This window comes from Rhinatrema bivittatum, chromosome 7 (assembly GCF_901001135.1).
Source record: "Rhinatrema bivittatum chromosome 7, aRhiBiv1.1, whole genome shotgun sequence".
Taxonomy (NCBI): domain Eukaryota; kingdom Metazoa; phylum Chordata; class Amphibia; order Gymnophiona; family Rhinatrematidae; genus Rhinatrema; species Rhinatrema bivittatum.
The window spans coordinates 59,551,210-59,572,948 of NC_042621.1; the positions used below are offsets into that span (position 1 = coordinate 59,551,210).

General features: G+C 45.9%; 1 protein-coding gene across 4 annotated transcripts in view; it reads right to left on the reverse strand.

Annotated features, from left to right (window-relative positions):
• The window catches only part of ZNF536 (zinc finger protein 536), a 967,145-nt gene that overhangs the window by 393,019 nt on the left and 552,387 nt on the right, over positions 1–21,739 (reverse strand). The window lies entirely within an intron of this gene.

The window sequence follows — 21,739 nt, forward strand, 5'->3', positions numbered from 1 at the left end:
CTACCCCAAGGAGCAGGGAAGCGTAGAGACAGGATCTCTGGTGTAGTGACGCTACCCCGAGTAGTGGGGAAGCCTAGAGACAGAATCTCTGGTGTAGTAGCGCTGAGGCTACCCTGAGGAGTGGGGAAGCCTAGAGACAGGATCTCTGGTGTAGTGACACTGAGGCTACCCTGAGGAGCGGGGAAGCGTGGAGACAGGGTCTCTGGTATAAAGGCGCTGAGACTACCCCGAGGAGCGGGGAAGCGTAGAGACAGGATCTCTGGTGTAGTGACGCTAAGGCAACCCCGAGGAGTGGGGAAGCCTAGAGACAGGATCTCTGGTGTAGTAGCGCTGAGGCTACCCCGAGGAGCGGGGAAATGTAGAGACAGGATCTCTGGTGTAGTGACGCTAAGGCTACCCCGAGGAGTGGGGAAGCCTAGAGACAGGATCTCTGGTGTAGTAGCGCTGAGGCTACCCCGACGAGCGGGGAAGCGTGGCGACAGGATCTCTGGTGTAGTAGCGCTGAGGCTACCCCGAGGAGTGGGGAAGCGTAGAGACAGGATCTCTGGTGTAGTAACGCTGAGGCTACCCCAAGGAGCAGGGAAGCGTAGAGACAGGATCTCTGGTGTAGTGACACTGAGGCTACCCTGAGGAGCGGGGAAGCGTGGAGACAGGATCTCTGGTGAAGTAACGCTGAGGCTACCCCAAGGAGCAGGGAAGCGTAGAGACAGGATCTCTGGTGTAGTGACGCTACCCCGAGTAGTGGGGAAGCCTAGAGACAGAATCTCTGGTGTAGTGACACTGAGGCTACCCTGAGGAGCGGGGAAGCGTGGAGACAGGGTCTCTGGTATAAAGGCGCTGAGACTACCCCGAGGAGCGGGGAAGCGTAGAGACAGGATCTCTGGTGTAGTGACGCTAAGGCTACCCCGAGGAGTGGGGAAGCCTAGAGACAGGATCTCTGGTGTAGTTGCGCTGAGGCTACCCCGAGGAGCGGGGAAGTGGAGACAGGATCTCTGGTGTAGTAGTGCTGAGGCTACCCCGAGGAGCGGGGAAGTGGAGACAGGATCTCTGGTGTAGTAGCGCTGAGGCTACCCTGAGGAGCGGGGAAGCATAGAGGTAGGATTTCTGGTAAAGAGCACAGCGGTAAAGAGCGGGGAAGAGCGGAGACAGAGTTCCAGTAATGGAAGTGCAGAGCAGACCCCTGAGGAGCGGGTACCCAGAGTCAAAGTCCATAGTCAGAGGGCAGAAATCCAAGGCAGGAAGCACAGATCTGCAGAACAGGAACAAGCACCAGAGGAGCTCAGGGAACTCGTTGCCAAGTCGGTTAGCATAGGCCAAAGGAGGTGCTTAAGTATCTCAGACCTGTGATGTCATCAGCTGGGGATGGCCCTGAAGTTCCCGCCATTGGGCCTTTAAATGGAGGATGGATGGCGTGCGTGCGTGCGCACCTAAGGAGGCCCGGAGTCGGAGGGTAGGTTGGAGGCGTCCCAGCCGCCACATGGAGCACGGAGAGCCAGGAGGAATGTGGCGGAAGCAGCTTGCCACAGCTGCGAGTTCACCCGGAGTGGAGAGCCAGGCATGATATGACGTGAGTTGGGTCAGCAACGGACGGCCGCGGCCGACAGTCATAACATTTGGCTGCGGGACTCCTCACTGGTGCAGCCTTCCTTCTACTCACTGAAAGGTTGTACTAGTGTTTGCCATCCAAAGAGACATTGACTCAGCTCTTAAAACTGAGAAAGACACTTTGGGATTAATTATTTTGCGAGAAGATAAACTGGAAAAATTTTGTTGTGATTGGACTTTTGGGCTGTAGTAAATTTTGGGTTGTAGTAAATTTTGTTACCAGTGTGGTTCTTAGTGGTAAAGGTGCTCTCATGCAAGGATATCCCATGTGTGAGCATGGTACACAAAGGAGATCGAAGGAGAGACTTTGTTTGGGTCCTTCTCTCTGTGAGCCTAGGGCCCCTGAGGTTTGTCCTTTTCCTTACTGGAACAAACCTCGGCACCTGGTGGCCTGCTGCAAACTGTATTGGTGTGAACTGAGAAGAGACAGAGTTGGGAGAAGAAGTTCAAGGGGGATGGCTAAGGTCAGCCCCAATCTGGAATGGAAAAAGCATCAGAAGTGAGAATTAACAATTTCTGCTCATCAAAGTGAATTAATACAGTTAGATAAGAGTTGGTTTATATTAGAGAAAATGTGGTCATGTTGGGTCATACACTTCTGTTCTACATGAGAGTCAAGAAGTCTATGCAACAGTTCTGCTCTGATGGCCTTGTCGCAAAGAAAGGTGCGATACAAATTCAAAAGACCCAGAAAATCTTGAAGGCCCTGTTTAGCTCAAGGTATGGGTGCCTCATGGCGTTCCCAAGTCTTTCCGGCTGATGGGAGATTGCCAGGATTAATTATAGCCAAGAAATTCAACCTAGAAATACCACATGCACAGTTCCCTCGACCGACCATGAAACTGGTTTCAGCAAATCAGTGCAGCATTTGAAAAAATAAAGAGTGGCAATTACATTATCATCAAAACAAAAGGCAACTCAGTAATTCATTGAGAATGTATTCCATGAAAATCTGGAACATTCTAGGAGCTACACTGACTCTGAATGGCACTCTACTCAGAATGCCCCTCTATGAGCATCCACTGCTGCTGCATCATCAATAGTAAGCTGCTGGTGTGCCTGTGCCAGATCCAACCTGGCAACACTCTTCCCTCCTGGAAGGGAAGCCAAGAGATGCCTCTCCTCTGGAATTAGATGTGGCTGCTCTTTCAGAGCCTTGCTTATGGTGCATTTGTAGTCACCCCAAATCCTAATGCCGTTCCCCCCCCACCCCCCCCCCCCCCCCCCCCCATTTGCCTTCATCAGGATGAAAATTGTTGTGTATCAAAAATGCTCAACATTTTCTTGGCAATGGCAGGATCCAGATCAGCATCAATGTGTCCAAAGAGTACAAATGTGAAAAGGTGAGGATTCATTCAAACTGGGACCACAGTTGAAAATAAGGCTAATAAACAGACCGGCCCGTAAATTCACCCAGATACTCTTGAAGCACTCCCTTGAATTCCAAGAGCATGTCTTTGTATGGTGAGCCATCTAAGTGGTGCACGCCTGTGAGACTGGTATCAAGAGGCTGAAATTAGCCCAGGCCAAGAAGACTTGAATGCCAGAGCTGAGCAACCAGCAGCGGTAAAGGACCCTAAAATGCTTGTTACTGCACCTGTGTCTCAAAGGTGCCTTGAATATATACCCAATTTCCATGGAAGTCATCTTGAAAAAGAAATGGGTTATTGTTGGCCTCTTCTGTGGAAGAATCCAATAGGTATGCCTGATAAGATGGAGAAAACTGATGAATGTTGCTTGCACATAGACCAGAAGTTCAGGACATATGGAGTTCTGAGTAAAATAGTTTTTTCCATCATACCTCATGAGTGCTTGCTACTGCAGCTTCTAAGGCTAATGCTCCCTCGTGAATTTTGGAAGGTAAGCTTCTTCTTTGCAAACAATTTTTTTAGTGCCTCATCAATCTGGCCATAATCCAACCAATCCCACATCATTTCCTCCAAGTTTGGGATGTTACAGGGTTGTGCCAACTGGCTCAGCTCAGCAATAACTGTGGAAATACTCCGGTCTGGCCCCTTATTTTGTTTAAAGAAAACATTATGTTGTGCTAGGGCAAGACCATGCTCATGAAATAATGAGAAATGGGTCTTGCAGGTGCTACAAGGGCATGGACCAAATCAAATATATTTTCCCCACAGACACTGAGAAGTACAGCCTGCTTTCTCTCCGCATTAGTAATGCCATTAGTTACCAAATAAAACTCCAGCCTTGCAGCATGCCATTCGCAAGGGCATGAGGATTTTGATGCTTCAGTTTGCCCAAGGGATCCCGTTTTCCAGCTCCACGCTCCACTGACAGGGGTGGTGGTGGTGGTGGGTTATGCAGAGATGATCATGCTGCTAGTGTGGATACCCACTGAGATGGACCATACTAGCTTCAATGATAGGCCAGTGTTTGTATGAAGCAGAGACCACTGCGTACAGATTCAGTCCTGCACCAGCCTAGCTTGTCAGGGTGCTAGCTTGAACATAGGCTATACGCGAAACCGCATGCGGTCTGTTCTTCAGGTATGGTACGGCAAGCCTGAGGGACCAATGAACTATAAAGACAGATCTGTTCGACAAATTGTTAATGTAGCACAGACTAAAGACCATAATGGTAAAATGAACAAAATCTTAAAGGCATATTTACATACATATTAAACATGGAGGGGAATGGTTAGTGTATTTAAATTTTGTCAATTGAAAAAAATGGGAAAGGAAAGGATTTCCACCTGTGTGGGATTTGCTCCACACCCTCTGCAACCATTACGGTTTTAATTACACCAGATACGTAGCAACCGTGGACTGACACAGCACAGTTCGCACCATACTCTGCACTGTAATAGGATCACTGAAACATGCCATATTCTGCACCGTGGTAAAACAAACTGCTACAAGGTTACTGCAGCGGCAAAATTATAGCTGCAAATATAAATCAGGCTCTGTATTGTAAGAGCTTTATTTTTATTTTTGCTAAATTAAGCTGAATTTCTACCATGAAAAATAGCTCTGAAGAATGGGCTGGTGGTTAGTGCAAGGGGCCGAGAAGCCAGGGTTCAAATCCCACTGACACTGACATGGCCTTGGGCAATTCACTTAGGGGCAGATTTTTAAACCAGCGCGTGCAGGGTACATTTGTACGTGCCACCCAGCGCGCACAAATGTACACCCGATTTTATAACATGCGCACACTGCTGCGCGCATGTTATAAAAGCCAGGGTCGGAGCGCGCAAGGGGGCGCACACGTGTGCACCTTGCGCAAGCCGAGCCCCTAGGGGAGCCCCGATGGCTTTCCCCGTTCCCTCCAAGGCCGCTCCGAAATCAGAGCAGCCTCGGAGGGAACTTTTCTTCCGCTCTCCCCCACCTTCCCCTCCCTAACCCACCCCCCAGCCCTAACTAAATCCCCCCCCCTCAACTTTATTGTATTTACGTCTCTGGCAGCCATATCTTGCGTGCGCCGGCTGGCTTCCGGCGCGCCATCCCCCGGCACAGCCGCTGTGCAGGAGGCCTCGGTCCCGCCCCTGGACCGCCCCGGGCCTGCCCCATGCCTTCCCGCCCCTTTTTCAAAGCCCCGGGACATACGCGCGTCCCGGGGTTTGCGCGCGCTGCCGAGCCAAAGCAAAAAAGGCTCTGCGCGCGCAGGGGCAGGTTTTCGGGGTTACGCGCGTAACCCTTTGAAAATCTGCCCCTTGGTCTCCCATTGCCTCAGGTTCCCACTTAGATTGTAAGCTCTGTGTGGTAAGGACTTATTGTAACTGAATGCTTATTATCATGGCACAGTGCTGTGTATGTCCAGTAATGCCAGCTTTTCTGAGTGTGCAGTAAATAAGAAGCTATCAATAAATAAAAATGATAAATACACAGCAAATACAGCCCCCCACCCCCCCAATATACCATACCGCCACACTTGAAAAAGACATGGAAACACAAAAAAACTTCCTGTTTAATCTATTATAACGCCTGTCATATAATGTTTCTCGTCTGAAATGCAAACCACAATGAGATTTCGTTTTCTGTAGTTAAGTCATTTTCCCACTGCAAAAAGCCAGCACAAAATCATTTTAGTGAGCACCCTCCCAGGCAGCCTGATCCAAAGAAAAAGATATGCCAGTCCCAGTTCTGGACAGGGATTAGTCTCCTAGTTCTGAAGGGGGATTATTAGTTGTTCCCTTCTTTGAAAGTGATGTGGGTAAATGAATAGCAAGTTGCTGGGGGTCTAGTTCCCCTATCAGCAGCAGTACAAACACTGGGTTGGTGCAGGGAAGAGGTAGGCGCTCACCTTCTCCTGCTGGCTGAGCAAAGGGGCTTCTGGGAGGGAAAAGGGGTAAGGGGAGAACCAAGATCAGGGTTGGAGGAGGATGGGGGGGGGGATTGTGGTATTTTCCCCCTCTATCGTGCTGCAGAAGTGGGAGGGGCCTATCCAGGTGCCGGCACCTTTTTCTTTGGATCAAGCAGCGGGGGGGGGGGGGGGGGGGATATTGGAAAGATTTATGTGAGTAGGATTCGATTTGTACTTGCATAAATTTGAGATATTGATCACTTTTAAAATGAATGGCACTGATGAAATGAATGAAATAGATGGGGGGAAAAGGGAATGAAATCAAACAAAATAAAAAAGATAATGAAACAAAAAAACAGAAAACAAAATAGTTTTCCCGTGAATACACCTAATAACTATAGGGCCATTTGATATTACCGCCACGCTTTATTGGACTTCATTGCAGATATATTCATAATTATTTGAGGTTCAACTTCACCCAGGTAGCTTTTATCCCGGTTTGAGTTCAATGGAAAAAGCTGGATTTTCCAAGGATCCACCTGGGAAATCCAAAGCTCATTCGAACGAATCTGAGGCCAAGACATTGATTCGGTGAAGGCCCCCTTGGATTTTTTTGCAGATCCACTGCAGAGTTTGTTACAAAAGCAGCTTTGGCTTTACTGACATTTCTTATGGTTTGATTACCATTGCATACACCAACTCTCAAAGTGGGTACAACAATACACATTATCTCCACCACATCATAAAAGAGATTTAAACCAATTAAATGAACCCAGAGATTTTCCAATGGGTGGGGAAACTCTTCTAGAAAGGATGATACATTCCCAGCAATAATCTCTTTCTCCAGCCATCTATGAAGAGGTTTACAAAGCGAATGGTAAAGTCACTGCTATCAACCTGGAGGACTAACATAGAATATAATACTGTACAGTGTCAATAGAAGTTTTTTACTCTTTCGGATAATAGAAAGACTTCATGAAGTTAGCATGGGGCACATTTAAAACTAATCGGAGAAAGTTCTTTTTCACTCAACGCACAATTAAACTCTGGAATTTGTTGCCAGAGGATGTGGTTAGTGCAGTTAGTGTAGCTGTGTTTAAAAAAGGATTGGATAAGTTCTTGGAGGAGAAGTCCATTACCTGCTATTAATTAAGTTGACTTAGAGAATAGCCACTGCCATTAGCAATGGTAACATGGAATAGACTTAGTTTTTGGATACTTGCCAGGTTCTTATGGCCTGGATTGGCCACTGTTGGAAACAGGATGCTGGGCTTGATGGACCCTTGGTCTGACCCAGTATGGCAATTTCTTATGCTCTTACGTTCCCTATGAATGGAGGTGGCAATGATCAACTCACATCAAATCTTCTTGCTATTAGACTGTCATGGTACCACTGAAGAGCCAGTCCAAGCCTCCCATCGCATCTTTACAGCAAAACTGTTCAGAAAATAAGGACCAACTCTTCATGAAAGAACATTTACATCATGCATGTGTGATCACTATTAAATAAACCCTCTAACTGTACCAGTCATAACTGCATTTTATTTTACTTTCAGAACTTTCAACACTGTCCTGGAATTAGAAGGCAAAGGTGGGAGCCCACGTGCTCAATCTGTTTGTGGAAAATAGCCACAAGGTAACCAAGAAAAAGGATCAAAGGCAGAGTTTTATTTTTTTATTTTATTATTTTTTTATTTTATTTTTTTTTTCTTGCACAAACAAAAAAAATGGTTTAAACAGCAGTGTGGAAACTTTTCCCACTCTTAAATTTATTAGTTTTGGTTGAATGTTCCACAGCAATTTCTATAGCCATTTTTGCTGATTTTGTTTTTTTTTCTCCCCCCCTGAACATTTTTTTTTTTTGCCCCTTCTAGAAGATGCTCTCTCCGCCTCAAAATTCTGTTAGCAAACCGAGTTGTAGGCTTTTTGCACACATTTTATCCCCTTTTTGCCCAATATGTCAGCTGGCCTCAACTTTAACAGCCAGGGACACTGCTCTAAAATCCACGTGCAATAAGGGGATTAAGCGCCTCCACAATGCGCGTCCAATGCGGAGTGAAACTAATAGCGCTCATCACATGCAAATGCATGTGAACGAGGCTATTAGCTATTCACTCCGAATGCAAAAAAAAATGTGCGTCTATGATACACATTTTTGCGCTCAGAAATTAATGCCTGCCCGGCAAAGGCATTAATTACTGAGCACTCCTAAAAGTATTACAGAAAGCAGAAAAAACTGCTTTTCTGTACAGCCTCCTACTTAATATCATTGCGATATTAAGTAGATGGGACAAATCTTTAAAAAAATAATTTTAAAAAAAACAAAACGCTGGCAGTCTGGTGCAGAAACGGATGCTCAGTTGACAAGCATCCGTTTCTTGAACCCCTGGCTGTGCGCCGTTTAGGAAAACCGACGCCGATAAATTTGTCTGTTTCCTAACCGGTGGACGGCTGACGCTCGCGGGCTCCCGTTATCAAGGAGGCGCTAGGGGTGCGCAAGCCACCCTAGCGCCTCCTTGATAACGTGACCCCCTAATTTAAATATTGCATGGCGTCCGCAGGAGAGGTGCCTGGAGGCGCATTAGGAAAGCAGGCGCTGACTGTTCAGTGCCCGCTTTCAGCGCACAAATATAGCATCGGCCCCTTTGTCTCTACACCTATGACAGGGCACAAGCTGGTAACTTTCAGCTCTGTTCAGTTCTTGCAGATTAGGGAGCAAGGTTCAGTTCCCGCCTAGAAAGGGAAAGCAAAAAAAAAAAATTATAGGTGATACTTCACGAAAACTTTGCTTCTTCCCTCTGCCAGCCACAGTCAGTGGAGAAGGAAAGGTTTAACAAATTTTGTAGCCTTTTTTCTGTTGTCTCATCTTTATGCTTAAACACTCTGTAATGGATTCAAAATAGGCTCAGGATAAAGTGATGGGACATTCAGCAAGCCACAATTCTGGTTATCTGCATTAAACAGCACTTAGGGCCTCATTTTCCAATATCGCACTCGATACCCAAACAGGGGTAGTATATATCACAGTTCATGATGTTTCCAGGGGGGGGGGGGGGGGGGGGGGAGAGAGAGAGAGAGAGAGAGAGAGAGAGAGAGAGAGAGAGAGAGAGAGAGAGAGAGAGAGAGAGCGAGCACCTTGCTATAGTGCCTCTTCCCTAGACAGGTATTTGTATCCCTATGAGAGGCCCACCTAGTAACTCGAGGTGGGGATTAGGTATGAGTGTAGGGGGTTGGGGGCCACTTTCACATTCAACATGAGACATACGAACAGAACAGTGGTCTCTTGTGAAGCTCTGATGGCCTTCGGAGTGAGGAAACTCACTCCAAGATGAGATTTGGACAATGTTCTCTATTGGAGTGAGTTTCCTCACTCCGAAGGCCATCAGAGCTTCACAAGAGACCACTGTTCTGTTCGTACGTCTCATGTTGAATGTGAAAGTGGCCCCTAACCCCCTACACTCATACTTAATCCCCACCTCGAGTTACTAGGTGGGCCTCCCATAGGGATACAAATACCTGTCTAGGGAAGAGGCACTATAGCAAGGTTCTCTCTCTCTCTCTCTCTCTCTCTCTCTCTCTCTCTCTCTCTCTCTCTCCAGCATACTGAAACAGGCTGTCCGGAAACATCGTGAACCACAATAAACCTTTACTGGCCTCTAGCACACAATGTACCGCAAATGAAAGAGGTGTAGCTATTGGCCGCGTTAGGAGCCACACTGCAGCTGTTTTGCGGCACACGATAACACTTTACATATACTCCACCCCCTGAATACAAAATTAAAAATTTGCAAATCACATTAACGGCTCCCGCGGTAACTCCTTGGAAAATGACCCCCTTAGTCTGTCACACAAGATTCGTTTGCAGACCAACACACACAAGGTCTCAGCTTCTCTGCCCTGTGTGCACCAGGCCTGACTATTATCAGCACTTCTAAGCGACTGCACCACCACATTCCTGTTATGTTAAATTAGTTTTACAGTTAAATTTCCGGCCAGAAGTTTATGGTTCCCTGTGTTCGCAGGTCTCCACCTGCTCAGACTTCCAGAAATACTGATTTCTCCTTGCCTCCCTACAGCAAGCTCCCTACTCAACTCAACCACACCCAGTCTCTCTCGGGAGTAGCCTGCCAGTTGGGATTTTTACCTCTAGTTAACCATAACAACCTACTCCAGACCCCACCTTCGTTCCCAGACTCCTGCTTACAGGAAGCCATTCATACTTTGGACTGGCCCTTGCCAATGGGGTAGATTTTTAAACTTATGTGCGTGCGTCCATGTGTGCGCGTTTCCCGGCGCGTGCACATGGACGCGGCTATTTTAACATCCGCGCATGCATGCAGCCCGGGACTTGCGCGCGTGGGGGGGGGGAGGGGGTAAATTTTTAATTTACGCGTGGCGACGAGATGGTCCCTTTTCCCAGTTTCCTCCGTCCACTCCAATTAAGGAGCGGACTGGGAGGGAACTTCCCTACCCCCCCTACCTAACCTCCCTTCCCTTCTCCTCCCTCTAAACTCTTTGCCCTCCCTCTAAACTCTTTGCCCTACCCTTCCCTGATACGTACCGCGGCAATGGTCGATGTACCGGCTGCCTCCAGCCCCGCCCCTTTAACTGGGCCCAGCACTTTGGCGCGTAACAGGGGTCACGCGTGTGGCTGAGCTGTTTTAAAGATGCGCACGGCGTGCGTTAAGGCCCAGCCACTAGCGTAACCCCCATTTTTTGCGCACGGAGGAGATTTAAAATTTGGCTGAATGCTATCTCTTCCCTTGACATTTTTCCTGAGGTGCTTTCACGTCTCCTGTTCACCACCCGAAAGCATTGCCACAAACCTCCCCCCTTTGGATTTCCTGGCGAAATATCTCTGCTTCCTACCTCCTTAACCGGAAAGTTGGAACATTTTGCTAGTTCACTTAAGGGAAGTGCTTGATCTGCAGGAATTCAGGCGAGGGATTAAACATATTTTTTTCAAGAGACATATGGTTGAGTGAAATGTAATGTATTTTATTATGTGTATGAAATCTGTTGTCTTAGTTTACATTACAGTTTTATTATGTATGTATCTGTGTAATCTGCCCTGGACAAATTGTATATTTGGAAGTTGTGGAATATTAGCATTTTAAATTAATAAATATGTGTTAACATGTCTTTCCTGCTTGGTGACATTTTGAAAATGAATACAGGTGCCATGTACCACCTTGGTACATTACAAGGTGGCTTCAATCAAGGTACCACCTTGCAATCCTAGTAGTTGTGTGTCTCGTCTGGTGTAATCATGTCAACAGGCAAAATAAGTAGCCATGATGCAATGCTTAATGGCATCCATTAGGGATCTGCAAGCCAAAGACATTTATTTTGGTTCGTTTTTTTCGTTTTGGGTTTTATTTCATATTTTGGTCCATTTAATGATAATTTAGGTTCAGTTTGTTTCTTGAACTGAAATAAACATTGAAAAAGAAAAAATAAAATGCCACAACAAAAGACGAGATGAAATGGAGCCTCACCAAGGGACTCCAACCCCAGCTTGATTCCCGCGTAATGAAACTCTCGAACACAAACACTCTCATGCCTCCTTCACGAATAAGCTTTCTCCTCTTTCTATTTTTTTTTTCCGCTTCTCTGAGATATTCCTATTCTATTCCAGAGCAAGACAAAATTTGGTGACGAAGTCCATTCTTTGGAGATTTATTTTGGCCACAGAGAAGGATAGATGAATGGATAGGCAGGCATGGATCACGCTTACATAATTCTTTCCAACTTTCCATATGTCTGCATTAAAAAAAACACTGGTAACTGTTAATATTCTTCCCAAAAGGATGATGGGGCTTTACTCTTCAATGCAAATTTCAATGGTGAGTGTTTATGTGCGTGTGTGTGTGTGTGTTCGGTGCCTTAGAAACATAACATGATGTACAACCATAAAATGATCGCTAGATCCTTTTCAATATCTACCTTCTGCCCCTATGCCAATTACTCGCTGACCTTGGTCTTACTATATCTACGTGGATGATGTACAGATACTCATCCCTGTCTCCGATTCCGTGCTAATACCCTCAAAAGTTGGGACAACTGCCTCATTTCAACACCAACCTCAACCTCGCCTTAAATTCATCTAAAACTGAGCTTCTCTTCATCTCCCCAGCACATCACAACCCACCTCCCTCATTTCAACCCTTCTCCTTTTCCCAACATGTCAGAGATTTAGGTGTCATTCTTGATAATCATCTCAACTTAAAAAAATACATCAACAACACAGCCAAAGATTGTTTCTACAAACTGCAGGTACTTAAGAAATTACAACCCCTACTACATCACAACGACTTCCAGACTGTCCTCTAAGCCACCTTATTTACTAAAATAGACTATTGCAACTCCCTACTCTTGGGCCTTCCCTCTATCTCAATCAAACCTCTTCAAATGCTGCAAAATGCAGCGGCTAGAATCCTCACCAACTCACGCAGATCAGACCATATCACTCCAATCCTTAGAGACCTCCATTGGCTCCCGATCCCCTCCAGAATTCTCCATAGGAGTCTTACAATAATCCACAAAACCTTGCATAACCAGAATATTCACTGGCTTAATGATTCCCTCCATTACCACACCTCCAGCAGACCCACTAGATCCGCTTACAAAGGATCCCTGTCTACACCCTTTCCCAAACTCACCCAACACATCTCTACCAAAGAACGTGCGCTTTCCATAGCGGGACCATCTATATGGAACTCTATGCCACCTGAACAGCGCCAAGAACACTGTACAACGACCTTCAAAAAAAACAAACCTAAAAACCTGGCTGTTCAAACAAGCCTATACTTAAATCCTCCCTTCCCCTCCTGAATTCATAGCCCCCCCTTTTCCCTCTCCCCCCCCCAAGTATTTGTAATTTAGTTATTGTTCATTCCTAGGTCACCCTGACCTTCTTATTTCTCACTCTTCCCATGTTCCTTTGATATCCCTGTTATATGTAACTTTATTTTTTCCTTTCTCATTTTAAGGTATTATGCCCCTTGTTATTTGTAAACCGATGTGATATGCATATGAATGTCGGTATATAAAAGTTTTAAATAAATAAATAACCAAATAGGCAGATAAAGACCAAAGGGACCATCTAGTCCACCCAGCCATGAATTTTATGTGCATTTACCCAAGTAGATTGAATTCCCATTTGGAACCTAAGACCCAGTCCCACTGCGTCCACTTTAGCATTGCAAATTGCAGCTCCGTGCAGGTTTCCCTATGACATCCAGCTAGTGCAATGCAGCCCTATCGCTGCTGACCTGGGCTGCAACTGTTGCCCAGCGAAAGCTGTGCACTTCTGAGACATCTGTAACTAAGGGTCTTACCTCTAGCTGTCTCGCTTCAAAACCTTGACTTGCAAAGCAGCAGATGATACACATTTCAAACACCCTGTGCAGCTGGTAAAGCATGCAGGCACTTTTAGGGGGTAATTCTGTAACATCATGCAGAAGTTAGCTGACAAACGAGCACATAACTTACACCAATTTTCAAGGCAGAACTGCGTGCCTGAATCTGCCTTGAAAATTATCCCAGTAAAACTACAGACAAACACACACAATGATATTTACTATTTGGTGCACATAGATTTGTTGGGAGAATTTACACAAGTCGGGCCCAGTATTCAAAGATATCCAGATATCCGGATAACATAGAAGGGATATTCAGCAGCATGGCTATGCTAAATGACATGCTAAATGGATAAGGCTGAATACAGACACTAAGGGGTAGATTTTCAAAAACCGCGAATAGGCGTACTTTTGTTGGCGCTCCAGGCGCAAACAAAAGTATGCTGGATTTCAGTAGATACGCTCGTAGCCGCGCGTATCCGCTGAAATCCGGGATCGGTGCGCGCAAGGCTATCGATTTCGTATAGCCGGCGCGCGCCGAGCCGTGCAGCCTACCCCCATCCCCTCCAGACCCGCCCCCATTCCCTCCGAGGGAATGGGGGCGGGTCTGGAGGGCGCGGCCACACCCCCGGGCCGCCCCGGGCCATAGCCACGCCCCCAGGCCCGCCCCCGGAACGCTCCCGACACGCCCCGAAAACGCCGCGCGGTTCGGGCCCGCCCCCCGACACGCCCCCTCCGAAAACCCCGGGACTTACGCGAGTCCCGGGGCTCTGCGCGCGCCGGTAGGCCTATGTAAAATAGGCTTACCGGCGCGCAGGGCCCTGCTCGCCTAAATCCGCCCGGATTTGGGCGGATTTAGGCGAGCAGGGCTCTTAAAATCTGCCCCTTACTGGTTAAGTTGCCCTGCCTTGATCTGCCTCAATCCACCCATTGCCCACCCCCAAGATATACAGCTATCTATTTAGATGGATAAATTCTTATCCGGATAAGTGATGGCTGCTATACCTAGCCAGATATTCAGCGGCTGCCACTTAGCCAGATAAGGCCTACTTATCCATCTAAGTAGCATTTCAATTGTGGGCCCATCCTTTTTAAAATAAAAAAATATGAGTTTGAGTCCCAACCTCGCCAGATTCCTCCCTCTGGCACACCACTTCCCTGTGCACATAAGTACACTCACACAGAGGACGATTTTCAAAGGGATACACGTGTACCCCCCCGAAAAGCTGCCCCAAGCTCCCCCTGAGCGCCGAGCCTATGTTGCATAAGCTGCTGGTGCGTGCAAAGCCCCGGGATGCGCGTAAGTCCCGGGGCTTTCCTGGGGGGTGTGTTGGGGGAGTGTCGCGGCCGGTGCATCATCGGGGGTGTTCCGGGGGCGAGGCCGCGGGTGTGGTTCCGGCCCAGGGGCGGAGCCACGGCCTCCGGACCAGCCCCCGGACCGGAACATGGCGCGACAGCAGCCGGCCCGGCGCGCACAAGTTACGCCTTGGGCAGGCATAACTTTTGGAATAAAGGTGGGGGGAATTAGTTAGGACCAGGGGGTGGGTTAGGTAGAGGAAGGGAGGGGAAGGTGGGGGGAGGCGGAGGGAACAAAGGCAGGCTGCGCGGCTTGGCGCGCGGAGGCTGCCGATTTTGCGCAGCCTTGCGCACGCCGACCCTGGATTTTAAAAGATACGCGCGGCATACTTTTGTTTGCACCGGTCATAAAAAAAAAAAAAATCCCAGAAACATAAAAGCAAACCGAAAGAGTTTGGCCTTCACATCCCTATTGCTTATTCAGACAATAACATTTCCAGAAATTTAATCATTGTAAAATGAGCTTAAGAAAGTCATTCACTGTTTACTCTTAATGCTTTCCTAATTTTCTCTTCCTTCATCCCACAATGTACTGCAATGTATTGCACATTGAAACCTGTCATATTTCAAGTCCCTCAAAATAGGCTACATCCTGACTTTCTTTCAATGCTTTAAAGTGCATTAGCATACTGCTCGTATTGCTACATGAAAACATTCTTTTTCCTTCTTTTAAAAAGGTTCATGGATTGATTTTTTTTTTTTTTAATGTGATCATTCCAGAATTCTTAGGTTTTCTTTGTATCTCTCTCTTAATGATTAAGAGTTTCAAGTTGCACAAGGTGGCTGCTGATCTCCTGGTTTCAGGTCAAATCTACTTAAGTTTACTACTTAAATCGCTTTTTTTTTTTTTTTTTTGAAACACATTCAGATCCTGCACATAAGAAAGAGAATATGGAACTCGAGGTTTCCTTAGTCCCAAAAAAATAAATAAATAAATAAATAAATAAAATGATACAGCTCATGTGCCCATAGGGCTTGGACCACACCTGGTGCAAAATTAAAAAAAAAAAACCAACCAAAAAAAAAACCCACCATCTGGTGGCACCCAGACAGCTAGAAAGAAAAATAAATAGAGGAAAACGCATGAGGAAACATTTTAGGGAAATGGGCTACGGGTAGCTCTTGCTGTTTCTATCCCTATTTTGGTATAAATATTACCATATCCTTTGTCTCTGACTGGGTTTTTGTCTGAGTACTCCCAGATATTTTTCTACTGTTTTGTTTACTAAGATGACATCAGGCAATGACAAATGGACGATGACAAATCAGGATTTAAAAAAAAAAAAAAAAGTCTTTTGCTTTAAACAAGCAAAAGGGATTTTTTTCCCCCCAGTAAACAGAGCAGGTGAGGTTCGACTGGGAAGGCTCATATATATATATATATTTCACTGTAAAATAAATGTCATTCTGTGAAAGATCTTTGCGGGGTGGACTCATGCTCCTGACAGTCACTCGCCGCCTGTGGGGATTTGTGTATGGCAAGTGCTATCCTCGAGCACCATATGAGGGGGGGGGGGGAAGGGGGGGTCTCCGGTCATTCCAGTTGGCATTCGCTGTCCCTGGTGGAGCCCGCCCAGTAGACAGATGCAAGGAGGAGTTTTCACCCAGATCGTTATTTCTGACTTGGAAACAAGGCTTATTAGTGTTTCCGTTATAATCGAAGCTCAGGGAAGAGGTTAGGCAGCAACGCTATTTACCAGAAGGAATTATGGTTTGACAGGCAAGATAGATTATGCCACCCTTTTTTTTTTCTCTTTATGCCAAGGGTGATCTCCATCAGGAAAGAAAGTTGTTCACCTTTTATTTCTTTTTTTCTCAGAGTAACGATCTTTTTTTTTTTTATTTGTTTGTACTCTGAGAGGTCCATATATAGAGCTAAGTTCAGACTGAGCCGGACAAACCACAGGATTTAAAACTGCCTACCTGTTTGACTGCCCCTGATTTTCCCAGATAAGTTATCAGCCTGCTAACAACTTATCTGTGGCCGGGTCGGGGGCGTTCTGGTGGTGCGGAGCAAGTGTTAAGCCAGATAAGTCATCCACATGCAGCTGATTGTCAGAGTCATCCAGCCAACTTGGCGGTGAATTTTAAAAGCCGGGCAAGGAAAAAAAAAAAAAAAATCACGAGATCTGCGCACACGTAGGACTCGCGAGCGCCCGCATGATTTTTATAAGCCGCCCTCATACAAGAGCAATTCCCGATGCGCGAGTATCTCTCATCAGGCAAAAAAAAAAAAAGGGGGCAGAACCGGCGTTCCGGGGTGGGGCCCAGATATGCGCGCGCGAGTACCTGCACGTTTGGGCGCACGCTCAGATCCAGTGTCGAGTACTTCTGGTATGGGTGAGGTGTAAGAATTATCAAATTTACAGGTATCTAGGAAGTGTTTGAGGGGTCTTGGGTGGCGGGGTGCAGGCTAACGATCCTGGGGGGAGGGGACCTAGCTGAACATTGGGCTCACTTGGGAAGAACTGGTGAAACGTCTGGATACACGTCTGTTATAGAAAAAAAAAAACCCTCATTTGCGTGTCCGTAAGCCGACTTATGCCGCTGGGCATGCACAAGCTTAAAATTAGGTACACATATACGCACGCATATGTATAGGCGTTTTGTAAAATTATTGAGTAGCTATTCATGCGCCGACACAAGCTTAGGTGTGTGCCCGTGCGCCCGTTTGAAAGTTGCTTACACTGGGTCTGATTTGCCAAGGCTTTTCTCCCATTCTGTGTCTACAGGAAAAATGCTTAGAAAATGAGGCCCTTAGCTGGATAACTTTAGAGTTGCATGACAGCAGACCTAAAGTCAGCGGGATAAGCTTACTCAGCTAGCTTTGATATAGCTGGGTATATTCAGCGGGGCACCCATGCTGCTGAATACTCCAACCAAGTCAGCCAGAAAAATGTATCCAGCTAACTTTGCCATCCACTCGGCAGCTGAATATCTACCCCCTAACTATTTCTGGAATGAGCTTCCAAAATCTATGGCAAGGAGAGCCCATTTCCCATGCAAATCTATACCGGAGAGGGCCACATATTAGGGATGCGCATTTATTAAGAACGAATGATAAAAACGCAAAAGAATGAGGCCATTTTCAGTTCGTTCCAAATGGAAGGAATAGAAAACAGCCTTTCAAGAAAATACCCCCAAAACTTTCAAGTATTTTCATATTTATTGCACATTGAAATAAAAAAAAAAAAGTCCTCTCAGTAGGACAACTACCCCTCCTGCCCTGTAAAATTCAACCAGGAAACTGAGCCCCCAGGGCCCTGGCCACCTGGGACCAGCTAGGGTCTCCTTAGGCCCCCTCGCTCCCTCCCTCCACCCCCATAATCATATGCTGGAAGCAGAAACCTCTCTCCCCTGCCTCTCCTTGCCCCTTATTGCTAGTCTGGCCAAAAGAAGGGCAAGGACTGGAATGAAAGTTTGGCCCTGGCACCTGGATCTTTAAATACGATGCCAGCCTGAGGCTTGATTTTGGGGGGGGGGGGGGGCAGAGGGATTTTAAGAAGCCCTGGCTGGGCTCAGGCCCTGGGTTGAAGACAAGAAGGAGATTGGAGAACTGCATGTTGGCAGGGTTTGGATGGGTTTTTTTTTTGGGGGGGGGAGGGGATTCATATATATATATTTTTTTTCTTTTGGGAAATGAACCAAACTAAAACAAAATAAATGAACTGAAAAAATGAAAAAAGAAAAAGAAAAAAATCAACCAAACCAAAAATGTTTGGCCTGCACATCCCTGCTATCTATGATACACGATACACAGGTAAAGGAGCTTTATGCAGGTACAAGTAACATCCGCTTACATGCTGAAAGGGCATTTACACATGTAAAACCGTTTTACGCATATAAATCCTTTTTAAAATGGCACCCTAAAAGTACTTTCCAGAGATACAAAGGTCATAAGCGGAGCCGGAGCCTCTTGGTTGAAGCGGCAGGCTGAGAAGCCGGACTTTGAATCCTTTAAGCCACTGATGCTCCTTGTGACCTTGGGAAAGCCACTTTGCCTTCCATTGCCCCCATTAATCAATGTAGAGTTTCACATTCCAATGAGCTTGTTTAGCTACGCTCGAACTTAGCCAGACAAGACGAGCTTTGAATTTCCCACCCCCCTTCGAACAGGTAAACTTTAGCCGGAGAAGCCATGAGCAAGCTAAAACTTACCTGGATAAAAAAAGAGGTAGTATTGGTGCCTTCCAGAGTGGGGCTTAAACTCAGCTCGGTGCTATCTAGGTAAATTAAGCTGGTTAAGTGACGGGTTTTGTTTTTTTTTAACTTAAATTTAATATTCCACTTTTTGGCACTTCAAAGTGGATTACATTCACATGCTGTGTAATTCCCTTTCCCCAAAGTGCTTAACAATTAGGGGTGGTAACTTTCAAACCAGCGCTTCTGCACGCATCTGCGCGCATACATCGGCTCGCGCCCAGGTACACGACTCTTTTATGACATGCACACATATAGGCGCGCATGTTATAAAGTAGCCCGGCTATGTGTACGTGCGCGCCAAAGATTTTAAGTGGGCGCACGCATGTGCATGCAAACGCCGCTTCTACCACGTACAAAGGGGTGCATGACAACGCCATTCCCACTTTTACCAGTTCATTCCCAGTTGATAGGTCCTCCAAACCCTTGTTTGATAGCTTTCACTCCCCCCAGTTAGCCCAAACTCATAAAACCCTGCAGATCTGCCTAGTTTTCTTTAAATTTTAACTTGCACAGCATCCACAGCTCGCCTGGTCACTTCGGTATTTACGCTCACGTCTTAGGTTCACCCTCCAAAATGCCCGTGCCCCACTCAGACCATGCCCACCCCCTGCCCCTTTTTGAAAACTTTCGAGATGTGCGCGCTGTGGGAGATAACACCCGTTATCTCAGTGGCTCTGAAAATCTGCTCCCCTAATTAATGCGCATAGCGGGTTTTAAAATTCACCTTTAAGTTTGACTTGCCCAAGGTCACAAGGAGAGCCAGTGGGATTTGAAACCTGGTTTCCAAGTGCAATCATGGTGGACAGCAGGTATAAAGTGAGTTGGAAAAGCTTACCTGGACAACTTAAAACACTGCCGGTATATTCAGCAGGAAACACATCCCACTGAATATCTTGGCTCAGTTTCCCGTGTAACTTGCTGCTTGCTGCCCCTGCTCGCTATTGGCCTTTTAGATTGCAGCCGCACTCTGGGGCAGGGACCTACCTTCCGCACCTGAATTGCAACTCCTCGAGCATGGGTTTGCAATGCCATGGTTAACGGGAGGTCTTAGCCTACCAAATGTATTATGGTACTGCTGGTCTTGTAGGATAGTCTGTTTGCGGACATTGTTGGGGACTGAACCCCGCCAGAATCATGGCTCACAATGGAAGTGGGAGGGACAAGAGGCTTTAGTTTGGGCGCACTTTTATATGTGCCATCCACAGCCAACACCTATTGACAACGTGCGTGGGAACATCCGATAATAGCTTAGACACTTCGGGTATGAAGGCCGATTAAACTGAGAGCCACAACATTGGATGTGACACGGTCTTATATGTCCCCCTAGCATGAAACCCTGATCTATCTAACCACACTTTCTCTCCAGATGTAGAAAAATGGGAAGAGAGAGAGGGCTTAAATTTCTCAGACAACTTAAATCTTTTACGGATTTCATGGGAGAATTTCAGCTGCCAATTTCCACCAGGTGTGTGTGTGTACACCTACGGATAACCAAAAGACCTCTTACAACACCCAATTAATTATGAAGAGGTGGGAGAATATGAGGGCGTAGAGGGGGTGCTTTGTTGTAAAACAAGAGCTAGACACAATATCAGTTCAGTATATTTCTTCTATCAGATCTGAGCTTGGTGAGGTTGAAATGGCAAACAAGCTTATTCGACAACGGAATATTGATCTCGTGCATCCAAACCCTGATTTGGATGCACGAGATAGGAAAGCTCTATGGAAAGCTGCAAGGAATATTTCTATATGTAATAACGGATATGACGTGCTGTATTAATTACTACACCGAATGTACCATACACCCATTTTTCTTTTGCTAGATTCAGTAATGTTAGAGGGGCTGTGGGAGGGAGGGAACTTTCATATGAATGTTAAATTGTAAAACACCCCCCCCCCCCCCGAACTTGGGAGGGGCGGGATATAAATACTTTTAAATAAATAAATAGTGGGAATGCATTGAAACTCAAAAGTTCTGGTTTGATGCTACCGATTATATTTCAAGAATTTGAAAGCGGCCATTGACAGGTGATGCTCCCTTGTATCTGTTGGGAAGATGGGGGTAACACATGGGAAATGAGAGGGCATAGAAAACGGGTGAGGCATTTCCTCCATGCAGCTCATCTTACACTTGCACACCAATGGAAATGCGCCCCTTCTAGATGTCGCTGGGAGTCAAAGCTTACTGAAATAGCTGTGTTAGAAAATGTGACCAATATGTTCCAGAATAAAATGGAAAGATGTAATCAGATATGGGATCCCTACTGCAGCTAGTGAGGAATTGATGCAAGCTTTTGATTTTTTAAATAAGATACTATTGTTGGTATAGATATGCCATGGATGAGAAAATTCTTTGATTTTTTTTTGTTTGTATAAATTGCAGTCTTATCCGTTTGTTAACAAAGGACAGTACACTGTAATTGTTCACGTTTCTTAAAAACCTATATAAATGAAACGTTTTTAAAAAGCAATGTTATTTATGTAAAACATTAATATGATGCACCATCTCTAGCTCTATTTTTTTTATTAATTTATATTCCACTTTTCAGCCCTTCTTACAGGTAAAACATATTTACAATAAAATAAAAACCGAACATAGCTTAACAAAATAATAATCTGCTGCAACAACCATCACCTAGCATTGGTACATATTATAGTGCTTAAGTAGTGATTAAAATAAAGCATCAGAAAGTCAATTCCACATCCAAAAGGGAAATCACCTAACACAGATTAAAAGCTTCACTGAAAAAGACAGTCTTTAGCTGGCTTCTTCTTTTAGTTTTAAAACAGGTTTCCTGCTGAAGCAATAATAATAATAAAAGATTCATTAAGGCTTTTCTCCCATTTCTGTCTCTATGGGGAATACTTTTATGAATCAGGCCCAACGTGAGGAAAATCCTTTAGTATATCAGGTCGTGTATATTTTTTTTTCTGTCTGCCTTCCACCCCCACCT